General features: G+C 40.4%; 1 pseudogene; it reads left to right on the top strand.

The window, feature by feature from the left end:
• Positions 1 to 17,478: 17,478 nt before the first annotated feature.
• LOC130309747 (fragile X messenger ribonucleoprotein 1 homolog) lies at positions 17,479 to 18,460 on the top strand (annotated as a pseudogene).
• The last annotated feature ends 8,870 nt before the right edge of the window (positions 18,461 to 27,330 follow it).

The following is a 27,330-nucleotide window of genomic DNA, read 5'->3' as shown; positions in this document are numbered from 1 at the left end:
TCACTGTTCCGGTCGGGTCCTGTGATTGGCTGCAGGTCCTGGCCAATCACAGGACCCAGCGGGAAATGTGAAATGACAGCAGGGGATTTAGGAGTCTGCGGCGCCGGTATATGTTATAAGGAGCCCGGGCTGACATTACAGTGCAGCCGCCCGGGCTCCTCATACGGCCTCCCCGCTACCCTTACTTAATAATGGTGGGGACACTGATATACATCCCCCCCCCTTGTCTCCCACCCGCGCCGCTCAGCTCCTGCTGCTACAGGACTACAACTCCCAGCGTGTCCTCACTGTAAGGGCTACCAACTCCCTCTGCAGTAAACGCCTCTTCCTGGGGGTATTGATGCCTTTCACATTCAAAGAGACACACTTAGTCATGAGGGTGCGTTACAGGGAGAAGGATATGTTGTGAAGGGTACTCACTTGGCAGTGCAGAAATGACAAGGGTGGTCCACTCAGGAGCGGGGGTCCACGGCAGCGGCCGAACTTCTTAGGAGAGGTACTTCCAGGTAAAGCAAGCAAAAGGAAAGACAAAAGAAAACATGAGGTGGAGACAAACAGAAACACTGGGAAAGGGAGACATAACAAAAGAGACCAAGAAAAAACCACTGGAACACTAGCCAGTGCGGAGGCCAAAATGATTCGACTAAGTAACAAAATAGCAGAGAACATCGACATCTCGTAAATTGCCATAGCCTCAAGGGGGGGGGGGGCGGAGGAAGAGCACACCAGGAAATGGAACCACACAGGAGGACTAGAGTCCCACCTAGAGGCCAGGCAAAAAGAGAGAGAAACTACCCTCAGCACTATCCCGAGGGATAGGTAGAGGCTTCTGGAGCCTAGAATGCAAGAAGAAACAACATAATCACATCATGAAAAAGCAAAAAACAGAAGTCCCAAGTCAGGAACAGTCCCCAAACCAGAACCAGCAAGGAGCAGCTCAGGGAGGATCCAAGCCAGGTCTTGGTAAGCTGGAAGGAGAGGCAGTAGAGCCCGACCGATGGCGTCTCCCACGCACAGGCTGCCACACAGGGGGCGGGGAAAGAGGAATCAGGTCCCAGTCCGTGAGGCGAGGGACCGGGAGGTCAAGGGTTGAGCAGAAGTCCTGTAGATCTGCAAAGGAGCGTAGAACAGCATAGCGTCCATCCCTTCTGGCTTGTAGAGCGAACGGAAAGGACCATCTGTAGGGAATCTGCGCAGCTCGCAGGGCCGACAGGAGAGGTTGCAGCATCCGCGTCTTACGAAGGGTAATCCAGGAGAGGTTTTGGAAGAGTTGTACGGGGGCCCCATCGAAGGCAAAGTTTCGTAGGGAGCGCGATTTGGCCATAATATGCTCTTTTAGCTGAAAGTGCGCAACACAGCAAACAACATCTCGTGTGGGGCAGCCGACAGGGTGAGGACGTAGGGCCCGATGAGCACAGTCCCGTTTGATCTTATGCGAAGGGGGCTCACCCAAAATCATGTTGAATATGGCTTCCAAGGTGATATGTAGGTCCTCCGCCTGTGAAGCCTCTGGAAGACCATGGACCCGGATGTTATTGCGCCTTCCCCTATTATCCAAGTCCTCCACATGCGAGTGCAAGAAATTCGGTCTGGGCGGACACGGTACCCTGCAGCTCGGAGATGTAGGCTCTGGTAGAATCATGGGCTCCCTCAAGATCGGCCACTTTATCTGAGACATGTTGGAGATCCTTATGCATGTCTGCGATTTCTGCCCTGCAGGCTTCCTTCACCTCGGTGATAAGGGCCCGAAAGTCCTGCTTAGAGGGCAAATGAGAGAGCAGTTGGCTGAAGTCCATGGAGAGGGGAGCAGAGGCGGGGATCCCCGAACAAAGCAGATCCAAATCAGGGCCATCTCCCCAGGCAGGTCGACCCACAGTCTCATGACGGCCCCCAGGGCACCCAGTAGCGGAAGAGGGGCCCGGCTGGGGTACAACTCCTGCGCACAGACATAGTCCGTTGTGGTTTCGGAGAGGACCCAGCAGGGGCTACAGCGAGGTCATCGAACCAATCACCCCCCACAGAGGTACATAGCAGGTGGAGATGCATGCACTATGGAACAGGCCCCAGGGGACCCACTAACAACCAGGGAGGGCCCAGGAGAAGCAGGTGTGGCCCTTAGCACAATGGGCCCTAAAGCAGGAGAGGACAGGTCTGGAGCAGGGGACCGGTCAGGGCTAGCATCCAAACCCCCCAGGGTACAGGCCTCAGGCTCACCTCCTACAGGGAGGACACAGTCAGCAGTGGGACCAGGAGCGGGTGTCTGCAGCGGTTGCGCCGGCAGCTCATGCAGCTTCAAACCAGCAAAAGGTGGGTTTGGGGGGATACAAATGGAGTCCCCAGGGCTTACCCCCAGATCCGTTGGCACAGCAGGGTACTCAGGCGGGGAACCGGAGGGTCCGTTCAGGTCTGCGGGGCTGCTTGCAGGTCCGTGCGCAGCAGCAGCTGCTCCTACAGAGCGCGATCTCAGCCTGTGCTCGGAGACCGGGGACGCCGGAGCAGAAGAGGGGGACGCACGGAGGTACCGCTCAATCTCTCCAGGCTGATTCAGGGAGACAAGAACGGCTGCAGGGGTCTTCCGACGTCTCTTGCTTCCCCTGGGCATGAGGGAGAGGGTAGAGTCCAGCAGATTAAGCAAATTTTCTAGCCACGAGAGGCGCAGAGCTCAGGGTCTATGCGGCCATCACTGGTAGCGGGGCAAGCCACGCCCCGATAAGGTGTCATTTTTACCGAAAAGTTTACTGCGTAGAAACAAAAGCCCCCAAAAGTTAGAAAATGGCGGGGTTTTTTTTCAATTTTGTCTCACTATTTTTTATTCCGTTTCGCTATAGATTTTTGGGTAAAATGACTGATGTAAAGTAGAATTGGTGGCGCAAAAAATAAGCATCATATGGAATTTTAGGTGCAAAATTGAAAGGGTTATGATTTTTTAAAGGTGAGGAGGAAAAAACGAAAATGCAAAAAACGGAAAACCCTGGGTCCTTAAGGGGTTAATAACGGATGAATATTTATTACGTTGTTATACATCAGTTATTACACAGAAAACGAATGTTTAATAAAGGATGAATATTTATTACACAGAAAACGAATGTTTAATAACGGATGAATATTTATTACACAGAAAACGAATGTTTAATAACGGATGAATATTTATTACACAGAAAACGAATGTTTAATAACGGATGAATATTTATTACACAGAAAACGAATGTTTAATAACGGATGAATATTTATTACACAGAAAACGAATGTTTAATAACGGATGAATATTTATTACACAGAAAACGAATGTTTAATAATGGATGAATATTTATTACGTAGAAAACGAATGTTTAATAACGGATGAATATTTATTACGTAGAAAACGAATGTTTAATAACGGATGAATATTTATTACGTAGAAAACGAATGTTTAATAACGGATGAATATTTATTACACAGAAAACGAATGTTTAATAACGGATGAATATTTATTACGTAGAAAACGAATGTTTAATAACGGATGAATATTTATTACACAGAAAACGAATGTTTAATAATGGATGAATATTTATTACGTAGAAAACGAATGTTTAATAACGGATGAATATTTATTACGTAGAAAACGAATGTTTAATAACGGATGAATATTTATTACGTAGAAAACGAATGTTTAATAACGGATGAATATTTATTACACAGAAAACGAATGTTTAATAATGGATGAATATTTATTACACAGAAAACGAATGTTTAATAACGGATGAATATTTATTACACAGAAAACGAATGTTTAATAACGGATGAATATTTATTACACAGAAAACGAATGTTTAATAATGGATGAATATTTATTACGTAGAAAACGAATGTTTAATAACGGATGAATATTTATTACGTAGAAAACGAATGTTTAATAACGGATGAATATTTATTACGTAGAAAACGAATGTTTAATAACGGATGAATATTTATTACGTAGAAAACGAATGTTTAATAACGGATGAATATTTATTACGTAGAAAACGAATGTTTAATAACGGATGAATATTTATTACGTAGAAAACGAATGTTTAATAACGGATGAATATTTATTACGTAGAAAACGAATGTTTAATAACGGATGAATATTTATTACACAGAAAACGAATGTTTAATAATGGATGAATATTTATTACACAGAAAACGAATGTTTAATAACGGATGAATATTTATTACGTAGAAAACGAATGTTTAATAACGGATGAATATTTATTACACAGAAAACGAATGTTTAATAATGGATGAATATTTATTACACAGAAAACGAATGTTTAATAACGGATGAATATTTATTACGTAGAAAACGAATGTTTAATAACGGATGAATATTTATTACGTAGAAAACGAATGTTTAATAACGGATGAATATTTATTACGTAGAAAACGAATGTTTAATAACGGATGAATATTTATTACGTAGAAAACGAATGTTTAATAACGGATGAATATTTATTACACAGAAAACGAATGTTTAATAACGGATGAATATTTATTACGTAGAAAATGAATGTTTAATAACGGATGAATATTTATTACGTAGAAAACGAATGTTTCATAACGGATGAATATTTATTACGTAGAAAACGAATGTTTAATAATGGATGAATATTTATTACGTAGAAAACGAATGTTTCATAACGGATGAATATTTATTACGTAGAAAACGAATGTTTAATAACGGATGAATATTTATTACACAGAAAACAAATGTTTCATAACGGATGAATATTTATTACACAGAAAACGAATGTTTCATAACGAATGAATATTTATTACACAGAAAACAAATGTTTCATAACGGATGAATATTTATTACACAGAAAACGAATGTTTCATAACGAATGAATATTTATTACACAGAAAACAAATGTTTCATAACGGATGAATATTTATTACACAGAAAACGAATGTTTCATAACGAATGAATATTTATTACACAGAAAACGAATGTTTCATAACGGATGAATATTTATTACACAGAAAACGAATGTTTCATAACGAATGAATATTTATTACACAGAAAACGAATGTTTCATAACGGATGAATGCTCATAGAAGAGCCTTATTTCTATAATATTCTGGAAGTTACGATGATGATATTTACCTCTTGAATCGCTCCGGTGAGGATGATGGTGACTGCAGCCCCTGTAGTGGAACGCTGATATTCTCCGCCTCATTCAGGGAGCGTTGGTTACACGAAGCGCGCTCGCCACACGAAATGGACACCGTCCCATAGAGGCAACCCCGCGTCTGAGTCTCCTGTACTGCTGCACATGTCACAATACAGAATGCAGAGCTGATGTGGTGAATGTGGGAAATGATCTTCTATATTCAATCTCCTCTGAACATTGTTATGTGCACGACTGAAGTGATCTGCACCTCCGCGCTGGGACACACGTACTGCCATCTACAGGGACTATATATATCTGCAGAGAAGTGCCAGACATTCTCTACTGTATATATATATATATATATTTATATATATATATATATATATATATATATATATATGGGTCACATGACAGGTCACATATATAATAATCCAAATCATCAGTGCCGGTATAAATATATATATGGGTTACATGACGGGTCACATATATAATAATCCAAATCATCAGTGGCGGTATAAATATATATATGGGTCACATGACGGATCACATATTTAATAATCCAAATCATCAGTGGCGGTATAAATATATATATATATATATATATATATATATATGGGTCACATGACGGGTCACATATATAATAATCCAAATCATCAGTGCCGGTATAAATATATATATATGGGTCACATGACGGGTCACATATATAATAATCCAAATCATCAGTGCCGGTATAAATATATATATATGGGTCACATGACGGGTCACATATATAATAATCCAAATCATCAGTACTGGTATAAATATATATATATATGGGTCACATGACGGGTCACATATATAATAATCCAAATCATCAGTGCCGGTATAAATATATATATATATGGGTCACATGACGGGTCACATATATAATAATCCAAATCATCAGTACTGGTATAAATATATATATATATGGGTCACATATATAATAATCCAAATCATCAGTGCCGGTATAAATATATATATATGGGTTACATGACGGGTCACATATATAATAATCCAAATCATCAGTGGCGGTATAAATATATATATGGGTCACATGACGGGTCACATATATAATAATCCAAATCATCAGTGGCGGTATAAATATATATATATGGGTCACATGACGGGTCACATATATAATAATCCAAATCATCAGTGGCGGTATAAATATATATATGGGTCACATGACGGGTCACATATATAATAATCCAAATCATCAGTGGCGGTATAAATATATATAATATATATATATATATATATGGGTCACATGACGGGTCACATATATAATAATCCAAATCATCAGTGGCGGTATACATATATATATATATATATATATATATTGTGACACTCATGCAGGTTTGGTTGTGGAAGGCAGGTATATTTCTCCCAGGTTCCTTTCCTATGTGAGGTAACTCCGGAGCCTCTCACCTGCCAGGTGATTGATTAAGGTGAATGAGAGGGTGGATATAAAAGAGAAGCCAGGAGGTCAGATCTCTCTCTGGCTGAGGACACAGAACTCCTGTCTGTGGAGACTCATGTGAGTAAAGGGCTGAAAGTATTTTTGTTAGCAGAGAGAAGCTCTCCAGCTGGTAGTGAGGGCCATCACTTGTATAGTTAGTGCCGGACAGGCAAGGTTTTTCTTTTGTTCCTGTATTGTTATTTTTATTTGATTTGCAGCCTTTCTAATAAACCTGACCAAGAGTCAGACTGCAGGAACTTGCTGCTGTTTGCCTGATTTGGATAAAGACCGACACGTGTCCCTTTCCCTCAGCAAAGGGCGATCCCTGACACTTCCCACAATATATATATATATATATATATATATATATGGGTCACATGACGGGTCACATATATAATAATCCAAATCATCAGTGCCGGTATAAATATATATATATGGGTCACATGACGGGTCACATATATAATAATCCAAATCATCAGTTCCGGTATAAATATATATATATATGGGTCACATGACGGGTCACATATATAATAATCCAAATCCTCAGTTCCGGTATAAATATATATATATATATATGGGTCACATGACGGGTCACATATATAATAATCCAAATCCTCAGTACCGGTATAAATACACCCGCACCTGACGTCACTGGCCGTATGTAAGTAACCATGCACCTGTCTATTATCGTCCTTAATACTTGCACAATAATAAAAAATGGTTAAAAACATAGAAACACACAATGTATCCGGACTAGTACAGTACATCCATTATATAAAAATGCCTAAATCCACCTTATCGTTCATCCCGGCCGGGCCCTGTGTGCGCAGAATCCAGCCGGCCTCTTTCTGCAGAAGACGCTTTCTCCCATCTCCCCCGGTAACGGATGCTCTCGGAGGTATTTCCTCCATGCTCTTTATTATCGTGCTCTATTAGCCTTGGACGTCCTTTTCATGTTCTGATAGATCTCATGTGTTCACGGAGTCGAGTGTGTATAGTGCGTATAGAGCTTCCTATGTAGGAGCGGCCACATACACAAACGACATGATCTGTGCGGCCGCTGATCAGTTCTTTGACCTCTTGTTCTCCAATTTTATAGTTTTTGCCTTTGGACACCGGTTGCAACTACCACAACAATAATTACCCGCTGGGGCCGTATTCCCCAACCAGTCGGTACCTTGGTTTTTGTGCGACATGAATCTAGATTTTGTACTTTTCTAAAGGCTATAACTGGTTTGTCTTTTGTTACTTCTGCCAATAAGGGATTTCTCTGAAGGAGACCAATCATCATTTATAGCTTTCCTGATAGTGTTCGATATCGGACTGAAATCAAACACAAAAGAGAATCTATCCGAAGCGGAATTCTCCTCCATAGACCCCCCCCGTATCATTCTGGGGATCTCTTCTGATTCTTTTCTTCTTACCATTTCCTTATAACAGAAGAGAATCTATCCGAAGCGGAATTCTCCTCCATAGACCCCCCCCGTATCATTCTGGGGATCTCTTCTGATTCTTTTCTTCTTACCATTTCCTTATAACAAAAGAGAATCTATCCGAAGCGGAATTCTCCTCCATAGACCCCCCCCGTATCATTCTGGGGATCTCTTCTGATTCTTTTCTTCTTACCATTTCCTTATAACAAAAGAGAATCTATCCGAAGCGGAATTCTCCTCCAAAGAGCCCCCCGTATCATTCTGGGGATCTCTTCTGATTCTTTTCTTCTTACCATTTCCTTATAACAAAAGAGAATCTATCCGAAGCGGAATTCTCCTCCATAGACCCCCGTATCATTCTGGGGATCTCTTCTGATTCTTTTCTTCTTACCATTTCCTTATAACTAAAGAGAATCTATCCGTAGCGTAATTCTCCTCCATAGACCCCCCCCCGTATCATTCTGGGGATCTCTTCTGATTCTTTTCTTCTTACCATTTCCTTATAACAAAAGAGAATCTATCCGTAGCGGAATTCTCCTCCATAGACCCCCCCGTATCATTCTGGGGATCTCTTCTGATTCTTTTCTTCTCACCATTTCCTTATAACAAAAGAGAATCTATCCGTAGCGGAATTCTCCTCCATAGACCCCCCCCCCGTATCATTCTGGGGATCTCTTCTGATTCTTTTCTTCTTACCATTTCCTTATAACAGAAGAGAATCTATCCGAAGCGGAATTCTCCTCCATAGACCCCCGTATCATTCTGGGGATCTCTTCTGATTCTTTTCTTCTTACCATTTCCTTATAACAAAAGAGAATCTATCCGAAGCGGAATTCTCCTCCAAAGAGCCCCCCGTATCATTCTGGGGATCTCTTCTGATTCTTTTCTTCTTACCATTTCCTTATAACAAAAGAGAATCTATCCGAAGCGGAATTCTCCTCCATAGACCCCCGTATCATTCTGGGGATCTCTTCTGATTCTTTTCTTCTTACCATTTCCTTATAACAGAAGAGAATCTATCCGAAGCGGAATTCTCCTCCATAGACCCCCGTATCATTCTGGGGATCTCTTCTGATTCTTTTCTTCTTACCATTTCCTTATAACAAAAGAGAATCTATCCGAAGCGGAATTCTCCTCCAAAGAGCCCCCCGTATCATTCTGGGGATCTCTTCTGATTCTTTTCTTCTTACCATTTCCTTATAACAAAAGAGAATCTATCCGAAGCGGAATTCTCCTCCATAGACCCCCGTATCATTCTGGGGATCTCTTCTGATTCTTTTCTTCTTACCATTTCCTTATAACTAAAGAGAATCTATCCGTAGCGTAATTCTCCTCCATAGACCCCCCCCGTATCATTCTGGGGATCTCTTCTGATTCTTTTCTTCTTACCATTTCCTTATAACAAAAGAGAATCTATCCGTAGCGGAATTCTCCTCCATAGACCCCCCCGTATCATTCTGGGGATCTCTTCTGATTCTTTTCTTCTCACCATTTCCTTATAACAAAAGAGAATCTATCCGTAGCGGAATTCTCCTCCATAGACCCCCCCCCCGTATCATTCTGGGGATCTCTTCTGATTCTTTTCTTCTTACCATTTCCTTATAACAGAAGAGAATCTATCCGAAGCGGAATTCTCCTCCATAGACCCCCGTATCATTCTGGGGATCTCTTCTGATTCTTTTCTTCTTACCATTTCCTTATAACAAAAGAGAATCTATCCGAAGCGGAATTCTCCTCCATAGACCCCCGTATCATTCTGGGGATCTCTTCTGATTCTTTTCTTCTTACCATTTCCTTATAACAAAAGAGAATCTATCCAAAGCGGAATTCTCCTCCATAGACCCCCGTATCATTCTGGGGATCTCTTCTGATTCTTTTCTTCTTACCATTTCCTTATAACAAAAGAGAATCTATCCGAAGCGGAATTCTCCTCCATAGACCCCCGTATCATTCTGGGGATCTCTTCTGATTCTTTTCTTCTTACCATTTCCTTATAACAGAAGAGAATCTATCCAAAGCGGAATTCTCCTCCATAGACCCCCGTATCATTCTGGGGATCTCTTCTGATTCTTTTCTTCTTACCATTTCCTTATAACTAAAGAGAATCTATCCGAAGCGGAATTCTCCTCCATAGACCCCCCCCGTATCATTCTGGGGATCTCTTCTGATTCTTTTCTTCTTACCATTTCCTTATAACAGAAGAGAATCTATCCAAAGCGGAATTCTCCTCCATAGACCCCCGTATCATTCTGGGGATCTCTTCTGATTCTTTTCTTCTTACCATTTCCTTATAACTAAAGAGAATCTATCCGTAGCGGAATTCTCCTCCATAGACCCCCCCCGTATCATTCTGGGGATCTCTTCTGATTCTTTTCTTCTTACCATTTCCTTATAACAAAAGAGAATCTATCCGAAGCGGAATTCTCCTCTATAGACCCCCGTATCATTCTGGGGATCTCTTCTGATTCTTTTCTTCTTACCATTTCCTTATAACTAAAGTTCCCTGTTTTTCTTTTCTGCTTTTACAAATTCTGTATTGATGAATTCTTTCGGAGAACCTCTCAATGCCGCACGATTGGCTACATCTTTGGCTTGACTTACAAAGGTATCATCCGAACTGTTGTTGTCCATACGGGACAGCAGTCTTTACATGGGAAGTGCAGAAGGGCATTCCCTGCGCTCGTTTTCCTGAAACCCCTAGTAATCAATTTGCCGTTTTCTGGTCCACGATACTGGTTTTGTACGTGAATTTTAAGTTCATACTATTGTTATTAATGTAATTGACAAACCTGTGAAGCCCTCGCTCGTTCCCTGCCATACGAGGAATAAATCATCAACAAATCTATGATCATTTATAAACGACTTACAGTGAGGATTTGACGCAGAAAACACATCGTTTTTCTCAAAAACCGCGACAAACAGATTAGTGAGGGTCCAGGTCACAGGAGTCACCATGGCCACCCCAATAAAAACCGCGACAAACAGATTAGCGAGGGTCCAGGTCACGGGAGTCCCCATGGCCACCCCAATAAAAACCGCGACAAACAGATTAGCGAGGGTCCAGGTCACAGGAGTCACCATGGCCACCCCAATAAAAACCGCGACAAACAGATTAGCGAGGGTCCAGGTCACGGGAGTCACCATGGCCACCCCAATAAAAACCGCGACAAACAGATTAGCGAGGGTCCAGGTCACGGGAGTCACCATGGCCACCCCAATAAAAACCGCAACAAACAGATTAGCGAGGGTCCAGGTCACAGGAGTCCCCATGGCCACCCCAATAAAAACCGCGACAAACAGATTAGCGAGGGTCCAGGTCACGGGAGTCACCATGGCCACCCCAATAAAAACCGCGACAAACAGATTAGCGAGGGTCCAGGTCACGGGAGTCACCATGGCCACCCCAATAAAAACCGCGACAAACAGATTAGCGAGGGTCCAGGTCACAGGAGTCACCATGGCCACCCCAATAAAAACCGCGACAAACAGATTAGCGAGGGTCCAGGTCACGGGAGTCACCATGGCCACCCCAATAAAAACCGCAACAAACAGATTAGCGAGGGTCCAGGTCACAGGAGTCACCATGGCCACCCCAATAAAAACCGCAACAAACAGATTAGCGAGGGTCCAGGTCACGGGAGTCACCATGGCCACCCCAATAAAAACCGCGACAAACAGATTAGCGAGGGTCCAGGTCACAGGAGTCACCATGGCCACCCCAATAAAAACCGCAACAAACAGATTAGCGAGGGTCCAGGTCACAGGAGTCACCATGGCCACCCCAATAAAAACCGCGACAAACAGATTAGTGAGGGTCCAGGTCACAGGAGTCACCATGGCCACCCCAATAAAAACCGCAACAAACAGATTAGCGAGGGTCCAGGTCACGGGAGTCACCATGGCCACCCCAATAAAAACCGCAACAAACAGATTAGCGAGGGTCCAGGTCACAGGAGTCACCATGGCCACCCCAATAAAAACCGCAACAAACAGATTAGCGAGGGTCCAGGTCACAGGAGTCACCATGGCCACCCCAATAATCTGCTTGTACCAAACCTGATCGAATTGGAATGAATTACTGGTCAGAATAAGAGCGAAGGCGTCACAGATAAAGTCCATACAGATAGAACTTATATTGGAGAGGGATAGAAGATTCTGGATACACTGGATACTGAGGACCTGCCGAATATTGGAGAGGGATAGAATATTCCGGATACACTGGATACTGAGGACCTGCCGAATATTGGAGAGGGATAGAATATTCTGGATACACTGGATACTGAGGACCTGCGGAATATTGGAGAGGGATAGAATATTCCGGATACACTGGATACTGAGGACCTGCAGAATATCTGAGAGGGATAGAATATTCCGGATACACTGGATACTGAGGACCTGCCGAATATTGGTAGATAGAATATTCCGGATACACTGGATACTGAGGACCTGCCGAATATTGGTAGATAGAATATTCCGGATACACTGGATACTGAGGACCTGCGGAATATTAGTGAATAGAATATTCCGGATACACTGGATACTGAGGATCTGCGGAATATCGGAGAGGGATAGAATATTACGGATACACTGGATACTGAGGACCTGCAGAATATTAGTGGATAGAATATTCCGGATACACTGGATACTGAGGACCTGCGGAATATTGGTGGATAGAATATTTCGGATACACTGGATACTGAGGACCTGCGGAATATTGGTGGATAGAATATTCCGGATACACTGGATACTGAGGACCTGCCGAATATTGGTGGATAGAATATTCCGGATACACTAGATACTGAGGACCTGCCGAATATTGGTGGATAGAATATTCCGGATACACTAGATACTGAGGACCTGCGGAATATTGGTGGATAGAATATTCCGGATACACTGGATACTGAGGACCTGCCGAATATTGGTGGATAGAATATTCCGGATACACTGGATACTGAGGACCTGCCGAATATTGGGGAGGGATAGAATATTCCGGATACACTGGATACTGAGGACCTGCCGAATATTGGTGGAGAGAATATTCCGGATACACTGGATACTGAGGACCTGCGGAATATTAGTGGATAGAATATTCCGGATACACTGGATACTGAGGACCTGCGGAATATTGGTGGATAGAATATTCCGGATACTTTGGATACTGAGGACCTGCCGAATGAATATTGGTAGATAGAATATTCCGGATACACTGGATACTGAGGACCTGCGGAATATTGGAGAGGGATAGAAGATTCCGGATACACTGGATACTGAGGATCTGCGGAATATTGGTGGATAGAATATTCCGGATACACTGGATACTGAGGACCTGCTGAATATTAGTGGATAGAATATTCCGGATACACTGGATACTGAGGACCTGCGGAATATTAGTGGATAGAATATTCCGGATACACTGGATACTGAGGACCTGCCGAATATTAGTGGATAGAATATTCCGGATACACTGGATACTGAGGACCTGCGGAATATTGGGGAGGGATAGAATATTCCGGATACACTGGATACTGAGGACCTGCCGAATATTGGTGGATAGAATATTCCGGATACACTGGATACTGAGGACCTGCGGAATATTGGAGAGGGATAGAATATTCCAGATACACTGGATACTGAGGACCTGCGGAATATTGGAGAGGGATAGAAGATTCCGGATACACTGGATACTGAGGACCTGCGGAATATTGGTGGATAGAAGATTCCGGATACACTGGATACTGAGGACCTGCCGAATATTGGTGGATAGAATATTCCGGATACACTGGATACTGAGGACCTGCCGAATATTAGTGGATAGAATATTCCGGATACACTGGATACTGAGGACCTGCGGAATATTAGTGGATAGAATATTCCGGATACACTGGATACTGAGGACCTGTGGAATATTAGTGGTGTGACAGTGTGGCAAGGAAAGGGTGCATTTCCCACACTGATCCTGCAGAAATCTCCACCTGTGGACTAATCAATGAGGCAGCAGAAAGGGGAAGGGTCCTTAAAAGCAAGAGAAACAGAATAATCTGGGCTCTCCCCTAGACAGAAGTGGCTGTTAGAGGGGGGAGACACAGTGTCCAATGCCAGGCGGGCACAGCAAGGGCTGCTGAGGACACAAGCGTGGACTCCCGGAGTGAGAGACGCGGCTCCTGTAACATATAGCAGGTGGCTGTACGAATGGGACTTTATGTTCAAATGTGAACTGTGTCTTATAAGGCTGCAGGACTTATTGTGTTTAAACTGACAGGGAAAAGCCCACCAGTTATTAGTCAGGGCATGCTACATGTGTAGTGAGTGGCTAGACGGCCTAGGAGTTATTTCTATATTTTGTTTATCCTGCATCCCGTTTAATAAACCTGGCGAGGAGCCAGAATTGCAGAAAGGACTCGCTGTTTGCCGGTTTATTGTGGAAAAACGTGTCCTTTGGCTACGGCAAAGGACGATCCCAGAGTGAAACCCTTTACAATTGGTGGAGGATGCGGGAACACGTTGCTAGGAGCAACCAGTGGTCAAGTTGCAGTGGAGTTGTTGCCGGGAGCAACCAACTGTGCATGTTACAAGTGGAGCAGGACTGAGCCTGTGGTGAAGGCGTTGCTAGGGGCAACGGATCGCAACACGTTGGAATTGTTGCTAGGGGCAACGATCCTGCCGACAAGTGACTGTTGGTGCAGCAGGAGTGTCTGACAATTGTGTCAAAGCAGCGGTGATCTGTGCAAGATTTTGTGCAAAGATGGGTCGACGTCGCAAGGCCGTTGCTAGAAGCAACCGACAAGGACGGCAACCGGATATTGCCAAGAGGCATGGAGTGGTGAGCACCTTAAAGAGATCAGCGGCAGCTCCGCAAGAAGATGTCTTCACACCTGATAAGTCTCTGGCCAGGAGGTCAGAAAAGATGGACGTGAGGACTCGTGAGATGATAGTCGGTGGTATCCCGCTGTTTGTGGAACTGGATTGTCGCCAGGCTGTATCCAGAGTCATGCCGGACATACTACCCTTTTTGAAGACCCGACCAGAGACTGGTAAGACTGTTCTGATTGACTTTGAAACTTGTTATGGGACAGTAAGCCATGTTATGGAGGTGTGTGCAGAGCTTAATGTGGAGTTCATACTGGGTAGAGACTTCCCATATTTTTGGCCTTTGTGAAATGGGAAGATTTGTGCCAGAGAAATCGCACACAAAGGTTCCTGAGGTAAAGGTTGGCGTTGTCTCGCTAGATGACTGTGTGAACTCTGTCCAAGATGTCTCCAACCTGTGTCTAAGTGCAAAATCATGTGAGGGTGGGGCGCACCTCATGAAGACTGATGAGACTGTTCACACTCTGCAGGTTGGACTAAAAAAGTCTAGTGAACAGAAAAGGTTGAATGCCGGACTGGGAGAAAATATTACAAAAGGCAATTTGCATGAGTTACGTCCTATAGATATGAACTGTCCTGTCAATTCTGAACATGTGCAATGTGATATTGTATTGTGTGAAACATGCATGCCTATGTCTTCTGAAGTAATGTGTACTGCTACCAACTCAGACAGGACAAAAGAAAACTTGTGTGAGTTGGTTGTAGATGGTAAAAAGATGGCGGCTATTCTAGACCCAAGAATGGCAATAAGTCTGGTAAAGACCAGTAGCAGAAAGCCAGATCCTGACATAGTGTCTATACAGGCTGATTTTTGGGGTTATAAAACTGTTGATGTCTGTTTTTCTACTCCCTATGGTACAGTGAGTCACAAGGTTGCAATAGAGCCCTCCTTGGAGAATGATGTAGTACTGGGGGCAAATTTTCAATTTTTCCAGCAATTATGGGAAGACTGTCAGGTGACTAGAGCAGGTACACCTGATAGGCCCACAACACTTGACTTTCATCACACACTAGGTGAGTCACTCAGCAGAGGCTGAGGACGGGGAGTATCAGCAGTCACTAGACACATGTCAGGTAAGGGTCTGCCAGATTGCTGGGAGAGCTGAAGACCAGACCGTGAGTCAAGTCCAAGAGGATCCGGAGACTCAAGTGAAGAGTGCGCCTCTGACTGAAACAGAGTCTTCAGTAAAACCAGAAACGGAGCAGGTTCTGGAACATAGGTTCCATCCTCAAGTTAAAGATGAGTCAAAAGGGGGGCTGAAATTGCATGGTCATCTAGAAGGGAAGATGGTGGCCGAAAAGGAAGCTACAGTGATGGCTGTGGATAAAGCAAAAGTGCTGAAGAAAGTACATGTGGAGCCGGGTGCTGCGCTTACTGTCACTGACAGAGTCCTGAGTGAAGGAAATGTGACATCTGAACCAGAGATGGATCCTGACTGGGAAGGTAGAACTATTAAACCAGATGTTGTTGCAGACCCCAAGGCCCTTGATGTCTCTGCTGGACATCAGAGAGATAATGTTGAAGTGAAAGAGAAGTCTGCGAGTGAGCAGAGAGACAGCGAGAAACTGTCCAGGAACTACCCTAAGGCCCATGGGACCAAGTCCCTTGCAAACGGGAAGACAACTCCTAAAGGAGGAGAAGAGCTGGATCAAGTTGGCTCAAAGGAAGAGACCGGCCAAGAACAGGTGACGGTCAGAAGACAAGAGAATGTCTCAAGTTCCTGCAGTGAGAGTGAAGAGACCACAGTAAGTAAGAGATCTCAGAAAAACCGAGCTGGACTTTGTAAGAAAAGAGAGCAGATCCAGAATCTTGAAGAAACCTTACAGAGGATTTCTTCAAAATTGGCACAAAAAGAAAAAGAGGTGTATTACCTGATGGAGGACAAAGAAAAATCGCTTGTAGACTTGAAGAAAGAGAAAGAAGCAAAGCTTCAGATGCAGAAAGGTATGGAGATCCACCAAAGTGAGCTTGTGGCTCTGCAGGATGAGCTGTTCCGCTCCCAGGGTCATGTGACCAGCAAGGAGAGCGAATTGGAGAGTCTGGTCCAGCAGTTGTCACTCAAGGAGGAAGAAGTGAATGTTCTGTCTGAGGCATATCGGGCTCTACAAAGTGATCACCAGGCTAGGTTGGTAGCCATGGAAGAGCTTGAGAAGGAGAAAGTGGTAATGGCTCATAAGGTGCAGAGCCTGGAGGCGCAGAATGAAATCGACATTAAGTCTCATGCAGCTACCTTGGATTCGCTGGGAAGGCAGATCTCCAAACAAGAGGCTCAGCTAAAAGTCTATGAGCAGAAAGTGTCCGAGATGGAGCTACTGAGTAAAGACAATGAGCAGATGAGACAACAACTGCTGTAACTGGAAGATACTGTCAATAACTTGACAGAATTGCTAGAAAGAGAGAAGGTGAACTCCTCTAAACTCAAGAGTGAGCAGCAGAAAAACTTAAAGCTAGAAGGGGACATGAAGGTCCTAAAAGAAAGCAGTGACCAGGCTGCAGCAGAATTGCACAAAGAGAAACTTGCCGTTGGGAGACGAAGCGCAAATTGCTCAGTTGTATGAAGAACTCAGAATGAAAACCGAGAGTCTGCAGAAGAAGCTGCTGGAGATGGAGATGCCTCCTCTAAAAGTGTCAGAGTCTGAGCGAAGGGCTCAAGAAACAAAGCAGCTGAAGCAAGTCTCACAAGAAGCTCCGGAGTCTGGAGGCAGAGTCCGTGATCAGAAAAATAAAGGCGGTACAGACTTGGATGGTCGGGGCCAGAGAAGCTCACACTACACTCCAGCCTTTGGTGAGAGAAGGCAGAGGCCTGAAAGGACTACCTTGTTTGCAGCCAGTGTCCAGGGCGTTGCCTTGAGCAACATGAAGAAGGTAGGAGGCTCCAGTTTCTATAAAGTGAAGCTGAAAGTTCCTGAAGACTTACAGCAGATGTGCGTAAAGGAATCGGCTCATAAAGACTTTTCAAAGGCAGTGGAAGCCTTTTCGGTGTCTTATGACTCAGAGAATGCCCAGCTGGTCATCTTGTCTGACAATGAAGTTACCATTCAGAGGGTGAACATGTTGGGTAACATCCATTTCCGAAGTCTTCGGACAAAATTGTCTGTGATATAGAGAATCAAAGAAGCCAGAAATAATCTGGAAAGCTTATGTCTGTCAGTGTCTAGATTCCATGTGCAGTTTGATGTACGAAAAGATTTGATGCGCTCAGTAATCGGCACTCGTGGCACAAATATACACCAAGCAAGGAGAATCCCTGGGGTGACTGCTGTTATTCTTGATAAAGATACATGTACGTGTCATGTGTATGGTGAGAACCAAGATGCTGTGAAGAAGGCAAGAAGTTACCTGGAGTTGGCTGAGGTGGTAATGTGGGTTCCCCGAAACTTGGTGGGAAAAGTCCTTGGGAAGAAAGGAAGGCACGTTCAGAAGGTTGTCGACCAGTCAGCGGTTGTCAGAGTGAGAGTTGAGAGTAATAAGAAGAGCTCCCAAGATGAGGGAATGGTCCCCTTTGTATTCCTGGGCCAACTTCAGCTAACTAGACCAAAGAGAAGGACAGGTGCATGGTCGTGTGTGCACTGTCTTTTGAAGACAAGTGCTCATCCCCGGTGGTCTGAGCAGAGGGGGGGGGGGGGGGATATGTGACAGTGTGGCAAGGAAATGGTGCATTTCCCACACTGATCCTGCAGAAATCTCCACCTGTGGACTAATCAATGAGGCAGCAGAAAGGGGAAGGGTCCTTAAAAGGAAGAGAAACAGAATAATCTGGACTCTCCCCTAGACAGAAGTGGCTGTTAGAGGGGGGAGACACCGTGTCCAGTGCCAGGCGGGCACAGCAAGGGCTGCTGAGGACACAAGCGTGGACTCCCGGAGTGAGAGACGCGGCTCCTGTAACATATAGCAGGTGGCTGTACGAATGGGACTTTATGTTCAAATGTGAACTGTGTCTTATAAGGCTGCAGGACTTATTGTGTTTAAACTGACAGGGAAAAGCCCATCAGTTATTAGTCAGGGCATGCTACATGTGTAGTGAGTGGCTAGACGGCCTAGGAGTTATTTCTATATTTTGTTTATCCTGCACCCCGTTTAATAAACCTGGCGAGGAGCCAGAATTGCAGAAAGGACTCGCTGTTTGCCGGTTTATTGTGGAAAAACGTGTCCTTTGACTACGGCAAAGGACGATCCCAGAGTGAAACCCTTTACAGTGGATAGAATATTCCGGATACACTGGATACTGAGGACCTGCCGAATATTGGGGAGGGATAGAATATTCCGGATACACTGGATACTGAGGACCTGCGGAATATTAGTGGATAGAATATTCCGGATACACTGGATACTGAGGACCTGCGGAATATTAGTGGATAGAATATTCCGGATACACTGGATACTGAGGACCTGCGGAATATTAGTGGATAGAATATTCCGGATACACTGGATACTGAGGACCTGCGGAATATTAGTGGATAGAATATTCCGGATACACTGGATACTGAGGACCTGCGGAATATTAGTGGATAGAATATTCCGGATACACTGGATACTGAGGACCTGCGGAATATTAGTGGATAGAATATTCCGGATACACTGGATACTGACGACCTGCGGAATATTAGTGGATAGAATATTCCGGATACACTGGATACTGAGGACCTGCGGAATATTAGTGGATAGAATATTCCGGATACACTGGATACTGAGGACCTGCGGAATATTAGTGGATAGAATATTCTGGATACACTGGATACTGAGGACCTGCGGAATATTGGTGGATAGATTTTCGATATCAGTCGTGGCGAGGAGATACCCCTCCACATTCTTGGATTTTGGTCAGTAAATCGTTCCTATCCCAGCAGTATATACATCTATAAGTAATGGCTGAAGCTGACAATCTATATCCTCTGATTGATGTGGACTGTCTGGTCTCTGATCCAGCACCTGCTGAAGATTACTGATCGTCTACACTAAACCGGAGCATCAGGAGACGGAGCGGCTGAGCCGGACACTAATCCTATTATATATTATATCCTATTGTATCCTATTATATCCTATTATGTCCTATTGTATCCTATTATATCCTATTATATCCTACTGTATCCTATTATATCCTATTATGTCCTATTATATCCTGTTATATCCTATTATATCCTATTATATCCTATTATATCCTATTATATCCTATTATATCCTATTGTATCCTATTATATCCTATTGTATCCTATTATATATTATATCCTATTATATCCTATCGTATCCTATTGTATCCTATTATATATTATATCCTATTATATCCTATTATATATTATATCCTATTATATCCTATTATATATTATATCCTATTGTATCCTATTATATATTATATCCTATTATATCCTATTATATCCTATCGTATCCTATTGTATCCTATTATATCCTATTGTATCCTATTATATCCTATTATATCCTATTATATCTTATATCCTATTATATCCTGTTATATCCTGTTATATCCTGTTATATCCTATTATATCCTATTATATCCTGTTATATCCTATTATATCCTCTGATTGATGTGGACTGTCTGGTCTCTGATCCAGCACCTGCTGAAGATTACTGATCGTCTACACTAAACCGGAGCATCAGGAGACGGAGCGGCTGAGCCGGACACTAATCCTATTATATATTATATCCTATTGTATCCTATTATATCCTATTATGTCCTATTGTATCCTATTATATCCTATTATATCCTATCGTATCCTATTGTATCCTATTATATCCTATTGTATCCTATTATATCCTATTATATCCTATTATATCTTATATCCTATTATATCCTGTTATATCCTGTTATATCCTGTTATATCCTATTATATCCTATTATATCCTGTTATATCCTATTATATCCTCTGATTGATGTGGACTGTCTGGTCTCTGATCCAGCACCTGCTGAAGATTACTGATCGTCTACACTAAACCGGAGCATCAGGAGACGGAGCGGCTGAGCCGGACACTAATCCTATTATATATTATATCCTATTGTATCCTATTATATCCTATTATGTCCTATTATATCCTATTATATCCTATTGTATCCTATTGTATCCTATTATATCCTATTATATCCTATTATATATTATATCCTATTATATCCTATTATATTGTATTATATCCTATTATATCCTATTGTATCCTATTATATATTATATCCTATTATATCCTATTATATCCTATCGTATCCTATTGTATCCTATTATATCCTATTATATCCTATTGTATCCTATTATGTCCTATTATATCCTATTATATTGTATTATATCCTATTATATCCTATTATATTGTATTATATCCTATTGTATCCTATTGTATCCTATTATATCCTATTATATCCTATTATATCCTATTATATCCTATTACCGTATATACTCGAGTATAAGCCGAGTTTTTCAGCACAATTTTTCGTGCTGAAAACACCCCCCTCGGCTTATACTCGAGTGAACTCCCCCACCCGCAGTGGTCTTCAACCTGCGGACCTCCAGAGGTTTCAAAACTACAACTCCCAGCAAGCCCGGGCAGCCATCGGCTGTCCGGGCTTGCTGGGAGTTGTAGTTTGGAAACCTCCGGAGGTCCGCAGGTTGAAGACCACTGCGGCCTTCGATATCATCCAGCCCCCTCTCACCCCCTTTAGTTCTGAGTACTCACCTCCGCTCGGCGCTGGTCCGGTCCTGCAGGACTGTCCGGTGAGGAGGTGGTCCGGTGGGATACTGGTTCCGGGCTGCTATCTTCACCGGGGAGGCCTCTTCTAAGCGCTTCGGGCCCGGCCTCAGAATAGTCACGTTGCCGTGACAACGACGCAGAGGTGCGTTCATTGCCAACGTACTTCTGCATCATTGTCAAGGCAACGCCTCTATTCCGGGCCGGAAGCGCTTAGAAGAAGCGCCCCCGGTGAAGATAGCAGCCCGGACCACCTCCTCACCGGACAGCCCTGCAGGACCGGACCAGCGCCGAGCGGAGGTGAGTACTCAGAACTAAAGGGGGTGAGAGGGGGCTGGATGATGTTGAAGGCCGCAGTGGTCTTCAACCTGCGGACCTCCGGAGGTTTCAAAACTACAACTCCCAGCAAGCCCGGACAGCCGATGGCTGCCCGGGCTTGCTGGGAGTTGTAGTTTTGAAACCTCTGGAGGTCCGCAGGTTGAAGACCACTGAGGGCGAATGATGAGAAGAGGATGATGAAGGGGGGGTGTGGGATGATAAGGGGATGATGAAGGGGGGATGTGTGGGATGATGAAGGGGGGATGTGTGGGATGATAAGAGGATGATGAAGGGGGGATGTGTGGGATGATGAAGGGGGGATGTGTGGGATGATGACAAGGGGATGATGATGAGGATGTTAATGACGGGTCTGGATGATGACAGGGGGGGATGAGGTATTTCCCACCCTAGGCTTATACTCGAGTCAATAACTTTTCCTGGGACTTTGGGTTGAAATTAGGGGTCTCGGCTTATACTCGGGTCGGCTTATACTCGAGTATATACGGTATGTCCTATTATATCCTATTATATCCTGTCGTATCCTATTGTATCCTATTGTATCCTATTATATCCTATTATATCCTATTATATCCTATTGTATCCTATTGTATCCTATTATATCCTATTATGTCCTATTGTATCCTATTATGTCCTATTATATCCTATTATATCCTATTATGTCCTATTGTATCCTATTATATCCTATTATATCCTATTATATCCTATTATATCCTATTATATCCTATTGTATCCTATTGTATCCTATTATATCCTATTATGTCCTATTGTATCCTATTATATCCTATTATATCCTATTATATCCTATTATGTCCTATTGTATCCTATTATATCCTATTATATTCTATTGTATCCTATTATATCCTATTATATTCTATTGTATCCTATTATATCCTATTATATCCTATCGTATCCTATTGTATCCTATTATATCCTATTGTATCCTATTATATCCTGTTATATCCTATTATATCCTATTATATCCTGTTATATCCTATTATATCCTCTGATTGATGTGGACTGTCTGGTCTCTGATCCAGCACCTGCTGAAGATTACTGATCGTCTACACTAAACCGGAGCATCAGGAGACGGAGCGGCTGAGCCGGACACTAATCCTATTATATATTATATCCTATTGTATCCTATTATATCCTATTATGTCCTATTATATCCTATTATATCCTATTGTATCCTATTGTATCCTATTATGTCCTATTATATCCTATTATATTGTATTATATCCTGTTATATCCTATTGTATCCTATTATATCCTATTGTATCCTATTATATCCTATTATATCCTATTATATCCTATTGTATCCTATTATATCCTATTGTATCCTATTATGTCCTATTATATCCTATTATATATTATATCCTATTGTATCCTATTGTATCCTATTATATCCTATTATATCCTATTATATCCTATCGTATCCTATTGTATCCTATTATATCCTATTATATCCTATTATATCCTATTATATCCTATTATATCCTATTGTATCCTATTATGTCCTATTATATCCTATTATATCCTGTTGTATCCTATTATATCCTATTATGTCCTATTATATCCTATTATATTGTATTATATCCTGTTATATCCTGTTATATTGTATTATATCCTATTATATCCTACTGTATCCTATTATATCCTATTATATCCTATTATATTGTATTATATCCTATTGTATCCTATTATGTCCTATTATATTCTATTATATCCTATTATGTCCTATTATATCCTATTATATCCTATCGTATCCTATTGTATCCTATTATATCCTATTATATTGTATTATATCCTATTGTATCCTATTATGTCCTATTATATCCTATTATATCCTATTATGTCCTATTATATCCTATTATATCCTATCGTATCCTATTATATCCTATTATATCCTATTGTATCCTATTATGTCCTATTATATCCTATTATATTGTATTATATACTATTGTATCCTATTATATTGTATTATATCCTATTATATCCTATTGTATCCTATTATATCCTATTATATCCTATTATGTCCTATTATATCCTATTATATCCTATCGTATCCTATTGTATCCTATTATATCCTATTATATCCTATTGTATCCTATTATGTCCTATTGTATCCTATTATGTCCTATTATATCCTATTATATCCTATTATATCCTATTATATCCTATTGTATCCTATTATGTCCTATTATGTCCTATTGTATCCTATTATATCCTATTATATTGTATTATATCCTATTATATTGTATTATATCCTATTATATCCTATTGTATCCTATTATATCCTATTATATCCTATTATATCCTATTATATCCTACTGTATCCTATTATATCCTATTATATATTATTATATCCTATTGTATCCTATTGTATCCTATTATATCCTATTATGTCCTATTGTATCCTATTATATCCTATTATATATTATTATATCCTATTGTATCCTATTATGTCCTATTGTATCCTATTATATCCTATTATATATTATTATATCCTATTATATATTATTATATCCTATTATATCCTATTATGTCCTATTGTATCCTATTATATCCTATTATATATTATTATATCCTATTATATCCTATTATATCCTATTATATCCTGTTATATCCTGTTATATCCTGTTATATCCTGTTATATCCTATTATATCCTATTATATCCTGTTATATCCTATTATATCCTCTGATTGATGTGGACTGTCTGGTCTCTGATCCAGCACCTGCTGAAGATTACTGATCGTCTACACTAAACCGGAGCATCAGGAGACGGAGCGGCTGAGCCGTACACTAATCCTATTATATATTATATCCTATTGTATCCTATTATATCCTATTATGTCCTATTATATCCTATTATATCCTATTCTATCCTATTGTATCCTATTGTATCCTATTGTATCCTATTATATCCTATTATATCCTATTGTATCCTATTATATCCTATTATATCCTATTATGTCCTATTATATCCTATTATATCCTATTATATTGTATTATATCCTATTATATCCTATTATGTCCTATTATATCCTATTATATCCTATTCTATCCTATTGTATCCTATTGTATCCTATTGTATCCTATTATATCCTATTATATCCTATTGTATCCTATTATATCCTATTATATCCTATTATGTCCTATTATATCCTATTATATCCTATTCTATCCTATTCTATCCTATTGTATCCTATTATATCCTATTGTATCCTATTATATCCTATTATATCCTATTGTATCCTATTATATCCTATTATATCCTATTATATCCTATTATATCCTATTATATCCTATTGTATCCTATTATATCCTATTATATCCTGTTATATCCTGTTATATCCTGTTATATCCTATTATATCCTATTATATCCTGTTATATCCTATTATATCCTCTGATTGATGTGGACTGTCTGGTCTCTGATCCAGCACCTGCTGAAGATTACTGATCGTCTACACTAAACTGGAGCATCAGGAGACGGAGCGGCTGAGCCGGACACTAATCCTATTATATATTATATCCTACTGTATCCTATTATATCCTATTATGTCCTATTATATCCTATTATATCCTATTATATCCTATTATGTCCTATTATATCCTATTATGTCCTATTATATCCTATTATATCCTATTATATCCTATTATATCCTACTGTATCCTATTATATCCTATTATATCCTATTATATCCTATCGTATCCTATTATATCCTATTATATCCTATTATATCCTATTATATCCTATTATATCCTATTATGTCCTATTATATCCTATTATATCCTGTTGTATCCTATTATATCCTATTATGTCCTATTATATCCTATTATATTGTATTATATCCTGTTATATTGTATTATATCCTATTATATCCTACTGTATCCTATTATATCCTATTATATTGTATTATATCCTATTGTATCCTATTATGTCCTATTATATTCTATTATATCCTATTATGTCCTATTATATCCTATTATATCCTATCGTATCCTATTGTATCCTATTATATCCTATTATATTGTATTATATCCTATTGTATCCTATTATGTCCTATTATATCCTATTATATCCTATTATGTCCTATTATATCCTATTATATCCTATCGTATCCTATTATATCCTATTATATCCTATTGTATCCTATTATGTCCTATTATATCCTATTATATTGTATTATATCCTATTGTATCCTATTATATTGTATTATATCCTATTATATCCTATTGTATCCTATTATATCCTATTATATCCTATTATATCCTATTATGTCCTATTATATCCTATTATATCCTATCGTATCCTATTGTATCCTATTATATCCTATTGTATCCTATTATGTCCTATTATATCCTATTATATCCTATTATGTCCTATTGTATCCTATTATATCCTATTATATCCTATTGTATCCTATTATGTCCTATTATGTCCTATTGTATCCTATTATATCCTATTATATTGTATTATATCCTATTATATTGTATTATATCCTATTATATCCTATTGTATCCTATTATATCCTATTATATCCTATTATATCCTATTATATCCTACTGTATCCTATTATATCCTATTATATATTATTATATCCTATTGTATCCTATTGTATCCTATTATATCCTATTATGTCCTATTGTATCCTATTATATCCTATTATATCCTATTATATTGTATTATATCCTATTATATCCTATTGTATCCTATTGTATCCTATTATATCCTATTATATCCTATTATATCCTGTTATATCCTGTTATATCCTGTTATATCCTGTTATATCCTATTATATCCTATTATATCCTGTTATATCCTATTATATCCTCTGATTGATGTGGACTGTCTGGTCTCTGATCCAGCACCTGCTGAAGATTACTGATCGTCTACACTAAACCGGAGCATCAGGAGACGGAGCGGCTGAGCCGGACACTAATCCTATTATATATTATATCCTATTGTATCCTATTATATCCTATTATATCCTATTATATCCTATTATGTCCTATTATATCCTATTATATCCTATTATATCCTATTCTATCCTATTGTATCCTATTGTATCCTATTATATCCTATTGTATCCTATTATATCCTATTATATCCTATTATGTCCTATTATATCCTATTATATCCTATTATATCCTATTCTATCCTATTGTATCCTATTGTATCCTATTGTATCCTATTGTATCCTATTGTATCCTATTATATCCTATTATATCCTATTATATCCTATTATATCCTATTGTATCCTATTGTATCCTATTATATCCTATTATATCCTATTATATCCTATTATATCCTGTTATATCCTGTTATATCCTGTTATATCCTATTATATCCTATTATATCCTGTTATATCCTATTATATCCTCTGATTGATGT

The sequence above is a fragment of the Hyla sarda genome, unplaced genomic scaffold (assembly GCF_029499605.1).
Source record: "Hyla sarda isolate aHylSar1 unplaced genomic scaffold, aHylSar1.hap1 scaffold_1536, whole genome shotgun sequence".
Classification (NCBI taxonomy): Eukaryota; Metazoa; Chordata; class Amphibia; order Anura; family Hylidae; genus Hyla; species Hyla sarda.
This window is presented reverse-complemented; position numbering and strand designations above follow the sequence as displayed.